The sequence below is a fragment of the Triturus cristatus genome, chromosome 5_1 (genome assembly GCF_964204655.1).
Source record: "Triturus cristatus chromosome 5_1, aTriCri1.1, whole genome shotgun sequence".
Lineage (NCBI taxonomy): Eukaryota > Metazoa > Chordata > Amphibia > Caudata > Salamandridae > Triturus > Triturus cristatus.
In genome coordinates this window covers 25,519,200-25,536,383 of record NC_140587.1, presented here as the reverse complement: position 1 = coordinate 25,536,383, position 17,184 = coordinate 25,519,200, and the positions used below count along the sequence as shown (strand labels likewise).

Sequence of the window (17,184 nt, the reverse complement as noted above, 5' to 3'; positions counted from 1 at the left end):
CCGCGCACTGTCAGGTGGACAGGGGACGGGAGATCAGCGCCAGACAGACAGTCGCTCGACATATGTGTCCTTTGATAGCCTCAGGGGGATGGAGTGGAAATCCCCAGAAGTCCTGGAGTGCCAGGCAATTATTCCACCAAAGGTTCTAGGCCGGAGGTTGGGAGGCCAGGTTCAGGATCAGCCTGACCTGAAGGGTGGGACGTCTGTAATCAGCGTCCCGACCAGTTCTTCTTCCAGAGGTACCGCCCCAGTTGGTAGGGAGCAGGGTTCTGGAAGGGGGTGCAGAGGGTGGGAGAGCCCACCTCTGCCCCCGGTACAACCTAAGGGGTTAAACCCTGGGTTGGAATGGCGTTCTAGGTGTACCCCTCGCCAGAGGAGGAGGAACCCTAGGAGAAGAGGTAGGGGGAGGAGAGCTTTCCCTGAGACTCCTGGTCCGCCTGAGGGTGTAGACCCTAGGCTGGAGAACCAGTGGCAGTCTAGTCCTGTCATTCAGAGAGGAAGAGTGGAGAATGGCCGCTATGTGCCAGGGGTTACTACCCCCACTCTGTGGTTAGGCAAAGACCAGTGGCACCTGGGTGGCCTAGGGCCTGGTCTTGGCCGCGGACAGCTTGGGAGTACCAGTGGGGTAGCCCAGTTGGTCCAGACAGTGGTGTTAGAAAGAATTCCATGGGTTCACCGTGGCGTAGAACCGGAGGGTGTCCCTGCAGTTGCGGGCCCGCGTCCGTGTTCTATCGCCCCAAGCAGGGAAGTCCATCACGGTGGTGATTGGTCTGCCCTGCGTTTTGGCTGGAAGGGGGTTGTGTTGGACTTGGCCCTTCTGGCAGGTTCACCCCTGGACTTTTTGGCTTTTTATTGGTGACTTGGTGTGAGAAGTTGGCCTGGTATATGATGCTCACTAGTTAAAGTGATCACCTTGTACCATGCCAAGCAACCCTTATGGTGTGGTTGTAAGTCAACCTTTTCGGACTAGCTGCCCTAGTGGTAGCGTAGGCTAAGCAGTCTTTGAGGCTAAACTCGTGAAGCGTGTTAAGCCAGCTGTTTTACCAAATGCAACCCCCTTTTAAACCAATGAAAGGACACCACACAGATATATATTCAAAATATATATGTATTTATTTCTCAAAGTAACCCCTAGTCTCTTTATGAGCACAGGAGCACAAATCGTCAAACAAGATTATCACAGAATACACAGAAGTTGCACGTTATATGGATAGGCCCTGGTGGCCACTCGAACCATATACTAAAATAGTGGTATAAGTACCACGAACAGAAAAGGGAAAAGGCCTAGGGCCTCTAGAATCGCTGGGCCTACAAGGAGCTAACGTCAGTTAGTGACCAGGAGGTCCACGGGTGGCGTGTGCAGAGCAGATAGTCACACGCATGCTCCCATAGGTTTCAATGGGTGCGTAAAAAGTACAAAGTTACTGCAAAGAGGATCTTCCGGATGGACTAGGAACTCAAGATTTGGAACACAGGCACTAGAGATGTAATACTACACTTGGGCACAGGTGTGCCAGCTTTACCTCACCCACAGGAAGCGGGTGCATAGGCCTCGAAGTGCGTCGGGTTTCTTCTATCTGTTCCGTGGAGCTTGAAGACAAAGATGCTGCAGGCGGTCGGTCCGGGAGAGATGCAGTGGATCCAAGAGTGGATCGGAGAGGTTGAAGACCTGTAAGCAGAGGGGACAGTGTTCACAGTCACTAGCCAGTGACCAGCGTGGCACCAGGTGGGTACCAGGCAATGTCGGGTGCAAACAGGAAGAAAGGTGTAGCTTGTCTCTGCAGCCACGTGGTCCCTGGAGGTCGACGACGTCCAGGAGTCAAGTCACGAGCTGTCCCACGCAGGCTCTCGCTGTCGGCGGTGTCGGCGACTTGATCGAAGCAAACAAGCCTTGGCAAAAGCAATTGTTGTAGGAAAAGGAAATAAGCTGATGGTTCTGACCAGCAAGGTCAGAAGGACTGCTCCTTTGGAGGGGAGCAAGGGCCAGTCTGGAGCAACCAGACCAGCGGTGTATGTCGTAAAGTTCGTCGCCAAGATGGCTACTAGCCAGCGGGCCAGCAACCGGTTAGGCGCGTCGAGTGGCAAAATGCAGAAGGGCCCCACGCAGATCGTGGAGATGCTGGAGGGCTCACCTTTGGTGCAGATGCTGCTCGGGTGTTGGGCTTCTCAGATCCCAAGGCACAACTTGGAGGGAGCCTCGGTTGTTGCACTTGTCAGCTTGTCGTAGTCTTTCCAAGATGGCTGGCTCCACGTGTCTCGGTGCCTCCACGGGTCTCCTCTTTTCAGGGACTGTGGATCGGGCGGTGAGAGGTCTGGAGGTCCAGGTCTTGTCAGTCTCTGGGCTCGGGCTCCGGCGGGAGGCGGCGGCAAAGCAGACGTTGATTCGCTGGATGGTGCTTGCGTTAGCAAGGTGGTCACTCCCTGACCACAGGGGAGATTGGCTTCAGTCCTCTGTGCAGCAGAGCGTCGAAGTTCCCGTCTTCTTCTTAGTGTTAAGTTGATTCCAGGATGTCTGAAGTCTTAGGACACAGCTCCTACCTTTAAGCGGATTCTAGGGGCCGGACTACCTGCTAGGTCCCTCCCTATGGGTGGGACCAGGAAGGGGGGTGGTTACACCCCCAATCCTTTGTCCAGCTCGCCCCAGGCCCGGGACTGGTGTGCCCCAGGACCGGTTTGAACTGGCATATGCACCGAGGCTCCTTGTGAGCCACAGGCATGTCTGGTTTCTTTCAAGCCCTACCTGACCAATACACAAAATCCTGTCTGGGGTGGTGCATGCACCTCCCCTGGCAGGAAACCCTTTGTCCACACCTCCCAAGCTGGAAGGACTCCCAGCAGCAGGAGGGCAGACTTGTGTCTGTGGTGGCAGCATCCATTTTGTGGAGCTGAGGCTATGTCTGATTTTACCCGGGTTTCAGGTACTGTACATGTCGTGTCCCTCTAGAAGGGTGGAATGCTAACCCCGTCGCCAGAATTGGCGAGGGGTTAGTATTCCAATTCGTATGACACCTTACTCGACATGTTTTGATAAAGCCAAACCAAAGATAGCATTTAACCGCGAGGTTCATAATGCACTTAAGAGTATATGGTATGACGATATCTGGAAACAGTAGAAGGAAGTTGTTCCGTCCACTGCAGACAGGCTCAGCTCATGCCAGAGCACCATCTCACATGGAACCAAGCACTCTGCCTTCAGGATTGTTAAGGCCTGCCATAGGAGTGACTTATAGGTTACCAGGTGTCCCATTTAAGGTTAGGTATAGGTATACTACACCTTAGTAAGAGGTGATTCCACCAACTTACCCCAGCTGAGTGATCAGCCAGTTGTGTCAAATTGTTAGGCCAAGCCTGGGGTGGCATAATACATGCTTCAGCCCCTGGCAGGCCTTGGGTACACCAATGCCCTGGGTACCTAGTGTACACTGGTACAGGGGCTGACAGGGTGATCCACTTCCAATTGGTTATGCACCTAGGGTGCATAGTTTTAATTTAGTAGAGAGAACAGCAGGCTGGGGGTCTGATTGGCAGGCCCACAGCCTCAATATGTCAAAAACCAGTGAAGCAAAAAGCAAAAATTTGGGGTGACCATAGGATAGCAGACCCTACTCTCCTACACAACCCCCCCCCCCAAACGTTGGGACATTAAACTAGCCTTGACCAGTCTCGTCTTCATGTCCTAAGTGGAAGTACCTGGAGAGACCATCTGCATTCCCATGGTCAGTACCTGGCCGGTGCTCCACTGTAAAGTCCATCCCCTGTAGGGAAATGGACCACCTAAGCAGTTTGGGGTTCTCACCCTTCATCTGATTTAGCCACAAGAGGGGCTTATGGTCGGTCTGAATCTTGAAGTGAGTGCCAAACAAGTATGGCCTCAGCTTCTTCAGGGCCCACACCACAGCAAAGGCCTCCCTCTCAATAGCTGACCAATTCTTCTCTCTGGGGGTCAACCTTCTGCTAATAAAAGCAATGGGTTGGTCTTGACCATCTACATTAAGTTGTGACAGCACAGCTCCCACACCCAACTCAGAAGCATCTGTTTGGACAATAAACTCTTTGGAGTAGTCAGGACTTTTCAGGATAGGTGCAGAGCACATGGCCTCCTTCAGGTCATTAAATGCCTTTTGACAGCTTACTGTCCACTGAACCTTTTTGGGCATCTTCTTGGATGTCAGATCATTAAGAGGAGTCACAATGGACCCATAGTTCTTAACAAACTTCCTGTAGTACCCAGTCAAGCCCAAGAAAGCTCGAACTTGAGTCTGGGTGGTTGGAGGGGACCAGTCCTTGATGGATTGAATCTTACTCTCCAGTGGTTGAACTTGGCCTCCACCTACAAGGTGGCCCAAATACACAACCTTACTCTGCCCTATCTGGCACTTAGTAGCCTTGATAGTGAGGCCTGCCCTTTGCAGAGCCTCAAGAGCCTTCTTCAGGTGGATCAGGTGATCCTCCCAGGTGGAGCTAAAGACAGCAATGTCATCCAGATATGCTGCGCAAAAGTCATCCAACCCAGTAAGGACTTGGTTCACCAGCCTTTGGAAGGTGGCAGGTGCATTCTTCAGACCAAAGGGCATCACCACAAACTGGTAGTGCCCACCTGGGGTTGAGAATGCTGTTTTGGCCTTAGACTGCTCAGCTAATCTGATTTGCCAATAGCCAGCTGTTAAGTCAAATGTGCTCAAAAACTTTGCAGAAGCTAGTTTGTCTATGAGCTCATCTGCCCTTGGAATAGGGTGTGCATCTGTCCTGGTGACAGCATTGAGTCCTCTGTAATAAATCCACACAGAACCTCATCTCTCTCTTGCCATCTTTGGTGTGAGGTTTGGGGACCAGAACCACTGGGCTAGCCCAGGGGCTCTCTGAGGGTTCAATGACACCTAATTCCAGCATTTTATGTACCCCAGCCTTTATACAGTCCCTGACGTGGTCAGGTTGTCTGTAAAGCTTGTTCTTTACAGGCAGACTGTCACCAGTGTCCACCACATGGGTACACCAGTCAGTTTGACTAGGTATCAAGGAAAACATATGTGAAAATGATTGTAGAACCTGTCTACATTCAGTCTGCTGATGGGCAGTGAGGTTGCCTCCAAGGGTCACTCCTTCAACTGAGCCATCTTCAGGGTTCTGAGACAACAGGTCTGGGAGAGGGTCACTCTCTTCCTCCTGTCCCTCATCTGTAGCCATGAGCAAGCCCATGTCTGCCCTGTCAACATATGCTTTAAGCCTGTTAACATGGAGTACCCTGTGGGGACTCCTGGGAGTTCCTAGGTCGACCAAGTAGGTGACCTCTCCCTTCTTTTCCAGGATTGTATGGGGTCCCGACCATTTGTCTTGGAGTGCTGCTGGGGCCACTGGCTCCAACACCCATACCTTCTGTCCTGGCTGAAACTCAACCAAGACAGCCTTTTGGTCATGCCAAGCTTTCTGTAAGGCCTGGCTTGCCTCAAGGTTTTTGGATGCCTTCTCCATATACTCAGCCATCCTGGAGCGGAGACCAAGTACATAGTCCACTATGTCTAGCTTAGGCTTTTTGAGAGGTAACTCCCATCCTTCCTTCACCAAACACAGTGGGCCTCTCACAGGGTGCCCAAACAACAATTCAAAGGGGCTGTAGCCAACTCCTTTTTGTGGGACCTCTCTGTAAGCAAACAGAAGGCAGGGCAGAAGGATGTCCCATCTTCGCCTGAGCTTTTCAGGTAATCCTTTGATCATACCCTTTAGGATCTTGTTGAATCTCTCAACAAGCCCATTGCATTGTGGGTGATAAGGGGTGGTGAACTTGTAGTTGACACCACATTCCTTCCACATAGCTGTCAAGTATCCTGACATAAAGTTGGTACCTCTGTCAGATACTACCTCCTTAGGAAACCCCACTCTGGAGAATACTCCCAGCAGGGCCCTGGCCACAACAGGAGCTGTAGTGGTCCTAAGGGGAATTGCCTCTGGATACCTGGTGGCATGATCCACTACCACCAGTATAAATCTGTGCCCAGATGCAGTGAGAGGATCCATGGGACCCACTATGTCTATTCCCACTCTTTCAAAGGGGACCCCCACCACAGGTAGTGGTATTAGGGGGGCCTTTGTTGTGCCACCTGATTTGCCACTGGCTTGGCAGGTAACACAGGAGCGACAAAACTCCTTTGTATCTTCATTCATGTGAGGCCAGTGAAAGTGAGGGACAAGTCTGTCCCAAGTCTTGTTCTGGCCTAAGTGTCCTGCTAAAGGAATGTCATGGGCCAAGGTAAGAAGGAAGCCCCTAAATTGCAGAGGTATAACCAACCTCCTGGTAGCACCAGGCTTGGGGTCTCTAGCCTCTGAATAAAGGAGCCCTTCATCCCAATACACTTTATGGGTACCTTGAGCATTCCCAGCAGCCTCAGCAGCAGCCAGCTGTCTGAGGGGTTCAAGAGAGGGACAGGATAACTGAGCCTGCCTCAAGTCAGCCCTTGAAGGTCCCCCTGTCCCCAGAAACTCAACCTGATCAGGTTCAAGCTCTTCAGGGACAGTTCCTTCAGGGTCCTCTAGATCAGCTTCCTGGGAAGGCTGATCATCACTCTGAGGCAGGGGGGAAGGCACAGCCTTGACCCTCCTGTTCTTCTTCTTGGTAGGTGCTTGGTCCATTGTTCCAGGATCCAAGACCTGAGGTTCAGTGAGGCACTTTTTGGCCCGTGACCTGGTCACAGCAAGGACATGTGATGATATACCTAACATCTCTGCATGAGTCCTGTACTCCACTTCTGACCATAGAGAACTCTCTAGGTCATTGCCCAACAAACATTCTACTGGGAGGTCTGCACTAACCACAACCCTTTTGAGGCCAGTTACCCCTCCCCATGAGAAGTTAACAACTGCCATACTGTGTGAAGTAGTGGCATTGCTGGCATTGGTCACCAGGTAGTTCTCACCTGGTATGTACTGTCCAGGGTCCACAAAGCCTGGTGTCACCATAGTGACACTGGCACAGGTGTCCCTGTAGGCTTGAGCCACTTTGTCATTAATTAAAGGAGTCTGTCTGTACTTGCCCAGGTTACTGGGGCTCACAGTCAGGGACAAATCAATGTCCCCATCACAGATCAAGACTGCCTGTGTCAGGGTTCTGTCTAAGTCAGAATCTCCTTCAGTTCCCATAGTGATTCCCACTACACCCTTTGTCTGGGGACCAACACTGCTAACAGTAGTACTGGGAGCAGGTGCCTTAGGGGCAACAGTGTTGGGGGCTCCACCCTTTTTGCAATCACTAGTCCAGTGAGTTGTATTTTTGCAATGATTGCACCAGGGTTTCTTTTGACCTTCTTTCTTCTTTTTGGACTGTTGTTGGGACCCACCCTCCTTAGCAGTAGTTTGGGGCCCTGTTGAAGACTTCTGGTCTTTAGATTTCTGATCTCCACCCTTTTGGTCTGTTTTCTTCTGATCGCCCCCTTGGCCCTGGTTCTGGTTATTTTGCTTAACCCTGGTTCTGACCCATTTGTCTGCCTTCTTTCCCAATTCTTGGGGAGAGGTCAGATCAGAGTCAACCAAGTGTTGATGCAGTTGCTGGTTTTAACAGTTATTTAAAATCTGTTCTCTCATCATCAAATTATACAATCCTGTAAAATCAGATACCTTACTTCCCAGCAACCAACCCTCCAAAGCCTTAGTGGCACATTCAACATATTCAGACCAGTCCTGAGTCTGTGTCTTTTGGGTGTCTCTGAACATTAACCTGTACTGTTCAGTGGTTAAGCCTAACCCATCTACCAGAACACTCTTCAGGACTCTGTAGTTTCTGACATCCTCTTCTCTAACAGTGAGGAGTCTGTCTCTGCCTCTTCCTTCAAAGGAGAGCCAGAGGATTGCTGCCCACTGGTCTTCAGGAACCTGCTGTACTTTGCAGGCTCTCTCAAGAGCAGTTATCCATTTGTGGATGTCATCCCCACTTTTGTAGGGGGGCACAACCTTAGACAGGTTCCTATTATCAAAGACCCTATCTTTGTCCTTAGGGACAATGCTGCCACCAGTGGGTATAGACCCACTCTCTCTAGGTTGCCTAGCCTTGTTCAGTTTTTCTTCCATCAGGGCTACTTCTAGCTCCTGCTTCCTGATCCTCAGCTGGGCTTCCTGCATTCTGGCCTCATGTTCCCTCCTCTGAGGGGTGGTCAGTCTCCTTCTGGAGTGACCTTGAGAGCCTCTAGAGCCATGGGAAGCATTGGAGTCACCTGAGCGATTCCTTTGCCTTCCAAGCCCTGTGTTAAGCCCACTGGGGAGATCCAATGGGGTGAACCCACTGTCAGTCCCCAATAGCCTTAGTTTAGCTGGGCCAAGTATAACACTTGGCACTGGGCTAGTTCTCCCTTCATCCCCACTCACATCTGTATCCCCATCACTTTCTTCCTCTGTGGTAGGCATCCCATCTAAGGGGTGACTATTGGAAGGGGGTACCTCTGTGGCATCTTCAGAAGGGGGGCCTCCTGTTCCTGTCCCTAAGGGGGCTAACTGGGAAGCTTTCTTGAGTTCTCTCTGATTCTCATCATTCTGTAAGAGTTCTCTGAGCTCAGCAGAGTTAGGGTTCTTGGGCTGTTTAAGGCCTCTAAGAGTTGCCAAATGCCTGAGCTCATTCTGATTAAGGGTAGCAAAGCTGGATGGTGCCCTCTGGGGGTCACTCTCAACAGAGATGGGTCCGGTGGACCCCTCTGCCCCGGCCATTGCTCTTAAGTGTGGGTGGATGTGTTGCAATCTACCTACACTTGGGTTTACCTACTAAACCTATCTAGTAGTTGTAGTCAGGGTGTGCTACTCCCTTTGCTCTACAACAACTAAGTTCAGTAGAACTTATGTATATCTAATCTTGTTTTATATGTACCTACAGGTACCTATGTGATCTTTCAATTGGTAACCAAGAGATTACAATGGTAAAACACAGCAAGCTCAAATCCAACCGCTGCTCACCAATGTGAGAAGTTGGCCTGGTATATGATGCTCACTAGTTAAAGTGATCACCTTGTACCATGCCAAGCAACCCTTATGGTGTGGTTGTAAGTCAACCTTTTCGGACTAGCTGCCCTAGTGGTAGCGTAGGCTAAGCAGTCTTTGAGGCTAAACTCGTGAAGCGTGTTAAGCCAGCTGTTTTACCAAATGCAACCCCCTTTTATACCAATGAAAGGACACCGCACAGATATATATTCAAAATATATATGTATTTATTTCTCAAAGTAACCCCTAGTCTCTTTATGAGCACAGGAGCACAAATCGTCAAACAAGATTATCACAGAATACACAGAAGTTGCACGTTATATGGATAGGCCCTGGTGGCCACTCGAACCATATACTAAAATAGTGGTATAAGTACCACGAACAGAAAAGGGAAAAGGCCTAGGGCCTCTAGAATCGCTGGGCCTACAAGGAGCTAACGTCAGTTAGTGACCAGGAGGTCCACGGGTGGCGTGTGCAGAGCAGATAGTCACACGCGTGCTCCCATAGGTTTCAATGGGTGCGTAAAAAGTACAAAGTTACTGCAAAGAGGATCTTCCGGATGGACTAGGAACTCAAGATTTGGAACACAGGCACTAGAGATGTAATACTACACTTGGGCACAGGTGTGCCAGCTTTACCTCACCCACAGGAAGCGGGTGCATAGGCCTCGAAGTGCGTCGGGTTTCTTCTATCTGTTCCGTGGAGCTTGAAGACAAAGATGCTGCAGGCGGTCGGTCCGGGAGAGATGCAGTGGATCCAAGAGTGGATCGGAGAGGTTGAAGACCTGTAAGCAGAGGGGACAGTGTTCACAGTCACTAGCCAGTGACCAGCGTGGCACCAGGTGGGTACCAGGCAATGTCGGGTGCAAACAGGAAGAAAGGTGTAGCTTGTCTCTGCAGCCACGTGGTCCCTGGAGGTCGACGACGTCCAGGAGTCGAGTCACGAGCTGTCCCACGCAGGCTCTCGCTGTCGGCGGTGTCGGCGACTTGATCGAAGCAAACAAGCCTTGGCAAAAGCAATTGTTGTAGGAAAAGGAAATAAGCTGATGGTTCTGACCAGCAAGGTCAGAAGGACTGCTCCTTTGGAGGGGAGCAAGGGCCAGTCTGGAGCAACCAGACCAGCGGTGTATGTCGTAAAGTTCGTCGCCAAGATGGCTACTAGCCAGCGGGCCAGCAACCGGTTAGGCGCGTCGAGTGGCAAAATGCAGAAGGGCCCCACGCAGATCGTGGAGATGCTGGAGGGCTCACCTTTGGTGCAGATGCTGCTCGGGTGTTGGGCTTCTCAGATCCCAAGGCACAACTTGGAGGGAGCCTCGGTTGTTGCACTTGTCAGCTTGTTGTAGTCTTTCCAAGATGGCTGGCTCCACGTGTCTCGGTGCCTCCACGGGTCTCCTCTTTTCAGGGACTGTGGATCGGGCGGTGAGAGGTCTGGAGGTCCAGGTCTTGTCAGTCTCTGGGCTCGGGCTCCGGCGGGAGGCGGCGGCAAAGCAGACGTTGATTCGCTGGATGGTGCTTGCGTTAGCAAGGTGGTCACTCCCTGACCACAGGGGAGATTGGCTTCAGTCCTCTGTGCAGCAGAGCGTCGAAGTTCCCGTCTTCTTCTTAGTGTTAAGTTGATTCCAGGATGTCTGAAGTCTTAGGACACAGCTCCTACCTTTAAGCGGATTCTAGGGGCCGGACTACCTGCTAGGTCCCTCCCTATGGGTGGGACCAGGAAGGGGGGTGGTTACACCCCCAATCCTTTGTCCAGCTCGCCCCAGGCCCGGGACTGGTGTGCCCCAGGACCGGTTTGAACTGGCATATGCACCGAGGCTCCTTGTGAGCCACAGGCATGTCTGGTTTCTTTCAAGCCCTACCTGACCAATACACAAAATCCTGTCTGGGGTGGTGCATGCACCTCCCCTGGCAGGAAACCCTTTGTCCACACCTCCCAAGCTGGAAGGACTCCCAGCAGCAGGAGGGCAGACTTGTGTCTGTGGTGGCAGCATCCATTTTGTGGAGCTGAGGCTATGTCTGATTTTACCCGGGTTTCAGGTACTGTACATGTCGTGTCCCTCTAGAAGGGTGGAATGCTAACCCCGTCGCCAGAATTGGCGAGGGGTTAGTATTCCAATTCGTATGACACCTTACTCGACATGTTTTGATAAAGCCAAACCAAAGATAGCATTTAACCGCGAGGTTCATAATGCACTTAAGAGTATATGGTATGACGATATCTGGAAACAGTAGAAGGAAGTTGTTCCGTCCACTGCAGACAGGCTCAGCTCATGCCAGAGCACCATCTCACATGGAACCAAGCACTCTGCCTTCAGGATTGTTAAGGCCTGCCATAGGAGTGACTTATAGGTTACCAGGTGTCCCATTTAAGGTTAGGTATAGGTATACTACACCTTAGTAAGAGGTGATTACACCAACTTACCCCAGCTGAGTGATCAGCCAGTTGTGTCAAATTGTTAGGCCAAGCCTGGGGTGGCATAATACATGCTTCAGCCCCTGGCAGGCCTTGGGTACACCAATGCCCTGGGTACCTAGTGTACACTGGTACAGGGGCTGACAGGGTGATCCACTTCCAATTGGTTATGCACCTAGGGTGCATAGTTTTAATTTAGTAGAGAGAACAGCAGGCTGGGAGTCTGATTGGCAGGCCCACAGCCTCAATATGTCAAAAACCAGTGAAGCAAAAAGCAAAAATTTGGGGTGACCATAGGATAGCAGACCCTACTCTCCTACACTTGGTGTGGTAATTTTTTTGGTTTCTGCGCACTTTCCCTGTGTCCCAGGGTAAAGTGCGTGCGTGCTCTGAGTGCATGTGGTGAGATAGACCTGCCCTCCCATAGGAATGCATGGGGAGTGTATGTGTCCCTAGTAGTTCCTGATGCGTGGGGTGTGCAGGCCCAAGTTTGGTATGTGCGGACTCGTGGGAGTGAATGCTGCGCGATGATGTGTGCGGCGTGCATGTACCTAGTGTGGAAGTGCCACTTCTAGAGGTGGGCACTTCTGTGTGCAGTGTGTCTGTCGCGTGATTGGCTGGTCATGTCATGTGACGGGCTAGGGATTCCCCAGAGTCAGGATGAGTCACCCAGTGGTGAATGGGGAGATCAGCAGCTAGATGGGTGGGAGGAGTACACCTGGGTCCTGAATAGGACAGGGTTTTCCACACACAATGCTGGCCCCGCCCCCTGTGGTGCGACTGACGACCCTAGCCCTGCCAGTGAATAGAGTGAGGGGCTGAGCACATCAAGGGTGCTCCCCAACCAGCTGCGACTGGTTTTCCCCCTCACCCTGAACCCAGAACAAAGGGTTTGACTGTATAAAAATGGGGCTGTGTCCCCACAGAAATTGTTCTTTGCCAGGATCCTGCCTGAGGGGGGCTGCTGCTGCTGCTGGACCAGAGGACCGCCACCTGGACTACCTCCCTGCCTGGAGGCCCAGTGAGCTGGCTCTGGGTCCAGCCTTGCCCCCCACCCCTGCCCTGCTGCATGCAGGGGAAAACTCTGCTGGACTTTGCTACTGGCACCCTTAACGCGCTGGGAGCGCTTTATTTGGATCTCTAAGCGCCTGGAAGCGCTGAACTGGCCTTGAGCGCTGGGAGCGCCCTCCCTTGCTTTCCTTAGCGCTTGTAGCGCGCTATTTCGAAAAGCCGGTGCCCACCCGGCGTGTGCCCCGTTCTCTGCAAATCCTAAAGTCCCCTGGCAGGTGCCCACCCTGCCAGGGACATTGCCGCAATATCGAGTGCCCACCTCGATTTATTGGACTATAATAGCGCCGGTGCACACCCGGCATTTGCCCCGTGAATCGCCCTCCGGCGCCCGACCAGGAAGTCAGGCGGGCCGGGGGCGGGCCTCCGGGACAACCGGAAAAGGAAGTAGGAGGGCGGGAGCCTACCCCGCCTCCCTCCGAAGGTCCGCGCTGGTCTATGCCCTCAAGACCCAGGCGGGAGCCTACCCCGCGCTGGGCCGGTCCGGAGCGAAGACGTGACCCCCGCGACCCAGGCTGGGCCGAACGCCGGAGAAGAAGGAAGGCCCCGAGGAGGATCCTCCCCACGCTCCCCTGAAGGAAGAAGGGACCGGGTGAAGAGGAATCCTTCCCCCAGAGGCCCGGTAAGTCCTGGCTCCAAGGGGAGGGGGGGCAGCGAGAGAGAGGCACCAGTGCCGGTGCCGACTTCCTGGGCGGCCCCGTCTAGCAGCGGGCCGCCCCAATGTCCGGGCACAGTGTCTTACGAGCCTGCGAGGCTCGCGAGTCCCTGAGAGGGACTCCAACGAAGGGGGCAGAGAGGTTAAAGAGCCTAGAGGGCTCCAACGTCCCCCAGATCGTTTGTTTGGAGCCTATTGTTTTCAGAGCCCACGAGGCTCCACCGAAGTCCGGGGGCATCTCCTTGGCGACCACGAGCCCCGTGAGGCTCCAACGAAGGAGCGCATTATCGATCAGAGCCTGCGAGGCTCAGGGGCATTTCTTGTGTAGAGCCTGGGAGGCTCAGGGGGCCACAAGTGTTTTCTTAGAGCCCAGAGGGGCCCCACGTGACTGTGATCTGTGTTCAGAGGGCACAGTGGTGCCCACGTTCCTTTTCCCAGCTGCCCAGCACTTAGTGGGCAGCTGCAACGTTTAGGTTGTGACCTCTGCGTTTGGTTGTGCGCTTGGCTGGCGCAGCTGGCGCAGCCGTGCCCTAACTTCTCTGGACATAGGGCGTCCTAGCCCCGACCAGGCCAGTTGGCCTGGGGACTGCCACAGATAGTGGCTAATGTGAGTTTTTGCGCTAGTGTTCCTTTCCTGCACCTCTGAATGTGTTTATGCGTCATGTGCTTTGCTCTACACCTCTGAATGTGTTATTTTATGCATCATGTGTTTTCCCTGTTCTACACCTCTGAATGTGATGCATCATGTGTAATGTGCGTTTACCCCTACAGGTATTGTGATACTTAGGTGGTTGTTTTCTCCCTAGTACAGGTGGTACTAGTGAGGTCCTAGTTCCCTGCGTGATATGTTCCTAAAGGTGGTTAGGGTTGCGTAGGTGGTACTTTCTGGTTACCAGTAGTTACTGGTTGTGTGCTATATGTTATATTTTTAGTGCTACATATATTATTTTGTACTACAGTATTATTCCTATGTTCTAAAAAGTGCTAATTCCTGACAGTGGTCCATGTGGCCCTGTCCCCTGTATATATAATCCCTTGTAAATTCTGCACGTGCCTGTTGGCACATTGTAAAGTGTGTATTTTTATCTAATGTGTTGTGTATAATACAAAGGTTATTTGTATATAATACCTTGTGTGGAGTTTCCTTTGTGGTGGGCCTTGGGTGTTGTTGCTGGGTGCGCGCGCAAACGCTTTACACATCGCCTCAGGGATAAGCCTGTCTGCTCGTGCCAAGCTACCAAGGGGGTGAGCAGGGGTTATCTTTGGCGTGTAACTTCCTTGCCCTGACTAGAGTGGTGGTTTCTGCCTGACTTTGGCGCAAGTCTTAGCCAACCAGAAATCCCATTTCTAACACCCCTACACTAGATAAACACCACTGCACTACCCTAAACCCTAAAACCTTACCCCCAGCATGACCCGCTACACTACACAAACACCAATGCACTACCCAAAACCCTAAACCACTACCCCCAGAACGACCCCCTACACCACCCAAACACCCCTGCACTACCCTAAACCCTAAAACACTATCCCCAGAATGACCCCCTACACTAACTAAACACTACTGCACTACCCTAAAACCTAAAACACTACCCCCAGCACGACCCCCTACACTACCCAAAGACCAATGCACTAACCGAAACCCTAAAACACTAACCCCAGCACGACCTTCTACACTGCCCGAACACCGCAGCACTACCCTAAACCATAAAACACCAGACCAAGCACAACCCCCTACACTGCCTGAACACCACTGAACTGCCCTAAACCATAAAACACCAGCCCAAGAACGACAACCTATACTGCCCGAACACCACGGCACTGCCCTAAACCCTAAAACACCAGACCCAGCATGAACCCTCACACGGCCCGAACACCACTGCACTGCCGTAAACCCTGAAACACCACCACCAGCAAAACCCCCTCCACTGCCCGAAAAACACTGCCCTAAACCCTGAAACACCACCCCCAGCATGACACCCTTCACTGCCTGAACACCACTGCACTGCCCTAAACCCTGAAACACCAGCCCTAGCACGACCTCCTATAACCCCCGAAAACCACTGCACTGCCCTAAACCCTGAAACACCACCCTCAGCATGACCCCCTACACTGCCAAACACCAATGCACTGCCCTAAACCCTGAAACACCAGTCCCAGCACGACCCCCTACACTGCCAAAAAACCACTGCACTACCCTAAACCCTGAAATATCACCTCCAGCATGACCCCTCACACTGCCCGAACACCACTGCACTGTCGTAAAACTTCAAACACCACCCCAGCATGAACCCCTACACTCCCTGAACACCACTGCACTGCCCTAAACTGTAAAACACCACCCCCAGCACGACCCCTTACACTGCCCGAACACAACTGCACTGCCCTAAACCCTGAAACACAAGCCACAGCACGACCCACCACACTCCCCGAACACCACTGCACTGCCCTAAACCCTGAAACAGCAGTCCCAGCATGACCTCCTACACTGCCCAAACTCCACTGCACTGCCCTAAACCCTAAAACACCAGACCCAGCACCACCCCCTACACTTCCCGAACACCACTGCTCTGCCTTAAACCCTGAAGCATCACCCCCAGCACGACCCCCCACACAGCCCAAACACCACTGCCCTGCCCTAAACCCTGAAACACCAACCCTCTGGACAACCCCCTACACTGCCTGAACACTACTGCACAGCCCTAAATCCTGAAACACCACCCCCAGCAAGACCCCCTACACTACCTGAACACCACTGCCCTAAACCCTGAAACACCACCCCCACAAGACCCCCAACACTGACCAAACACCACTGCACTGCCCTAAACCCTGAAAAACCAACCCCTGCATGACCCCCTACACTGCCCGGACACCACTGCACTGCCCTAAACCCTGAAACACCACCCCCTGCACGACCCCCTACACAGCCCAAACACCAATGCACTGCCCTAAACCCTGAAACACCACCCCCTGCACGACACCCTACACAGCCCGAACAGCACTAAACTGCCCTAAACCCTGAAACACCAACCCGCGCATGACCCCCTACACTGCCCGAACACCACTGCACTGACCTAAACCCTGAAACTCCACACCCAGCATGACCCCTACACTGCTCGAATACCACTGCACTGACCTAAACCCTGAAACACCAACCCAGCATGACCCCTACACTTCCTGAACACCACTGCTCTGCCCTAATCCCTGAAACACCAGCCACAGCATGACCCCCTACACTGCCCGAACACCACTGAACTGCCCTAAACACTGAAACACCAACCTGTGCATGACCCCCTATATTGCCCGAACACCACTGCACTGCCCTAAACCCTTAAACACCCCCCGCACGACCCCCTACACTGCCCAAACACCACTACACTGCCCTAAACAATGAAACACCATCGCCTGCACGACCCCCTACACTGCCCGAATACGACTGCACTGCTCTAAACCCTGAAAGACCAGCCCCAGCCTGACCTCCTACGCTGCCCGAACACCACTGCACTGCCCTAAAACCTGAAAAACCACCCACAGCAGGACTCCCTACCTGCCCAAACACCACTGCACTGCCCTAAACCCTGAAACACCACCCACAGCACGATTCCCTACGCTGCCCGAACAACACTGCACTGCCCTAAACCATGAAACACCACCCCCAGCAAACCCCCTACACTAGATAAACACCACTGCACTTCCCTAAACCCTAAAACACTACCCCCAGCATGACCCGCTACACTACACAAACACCAATGCACTACCCAAAACCCTAAACCACTACCCCCAGAACGACCCCCTATACCACCCAAACACCACTGTACTACCCTAAACCCTAAAACACTATCCCCAGAATGACCGCCTACACTAACCAAACACCACTGCACTACCCTAAAACCTAAAACACTACCCCCAGCACGACCCCCTACACTACCCAAAGACCAATGCACTAACCGAAACCCTAAAACACTAACCCCAGCACGACCTTCTACACTGCCCGAACACCACAGCACTACCCTAAACCATAAAACACCAGACCAAGCACGACCCCCTACACTGCCTGAACACCACTGAACTGCCCTAAACCATAAAACACCAGCCCAAGC

At 52.6% G+C, this 17,184-nt stretch overlaps 1 protein-coding gene across 1 annotated transcript in view; it reads left to right on the top strand.

Moving 5' to 3' along the window:
- Positions 1 to 17,184, top strand: part of LOC146829988 (vomeronasal type-2 receptor 1-like) — a 352,900-nt gene that overhangs the window by 101,751 nt on the left and 233,965 nt on the right. The gene's annotated exons all lie outside the window — the stretch shown is intronic.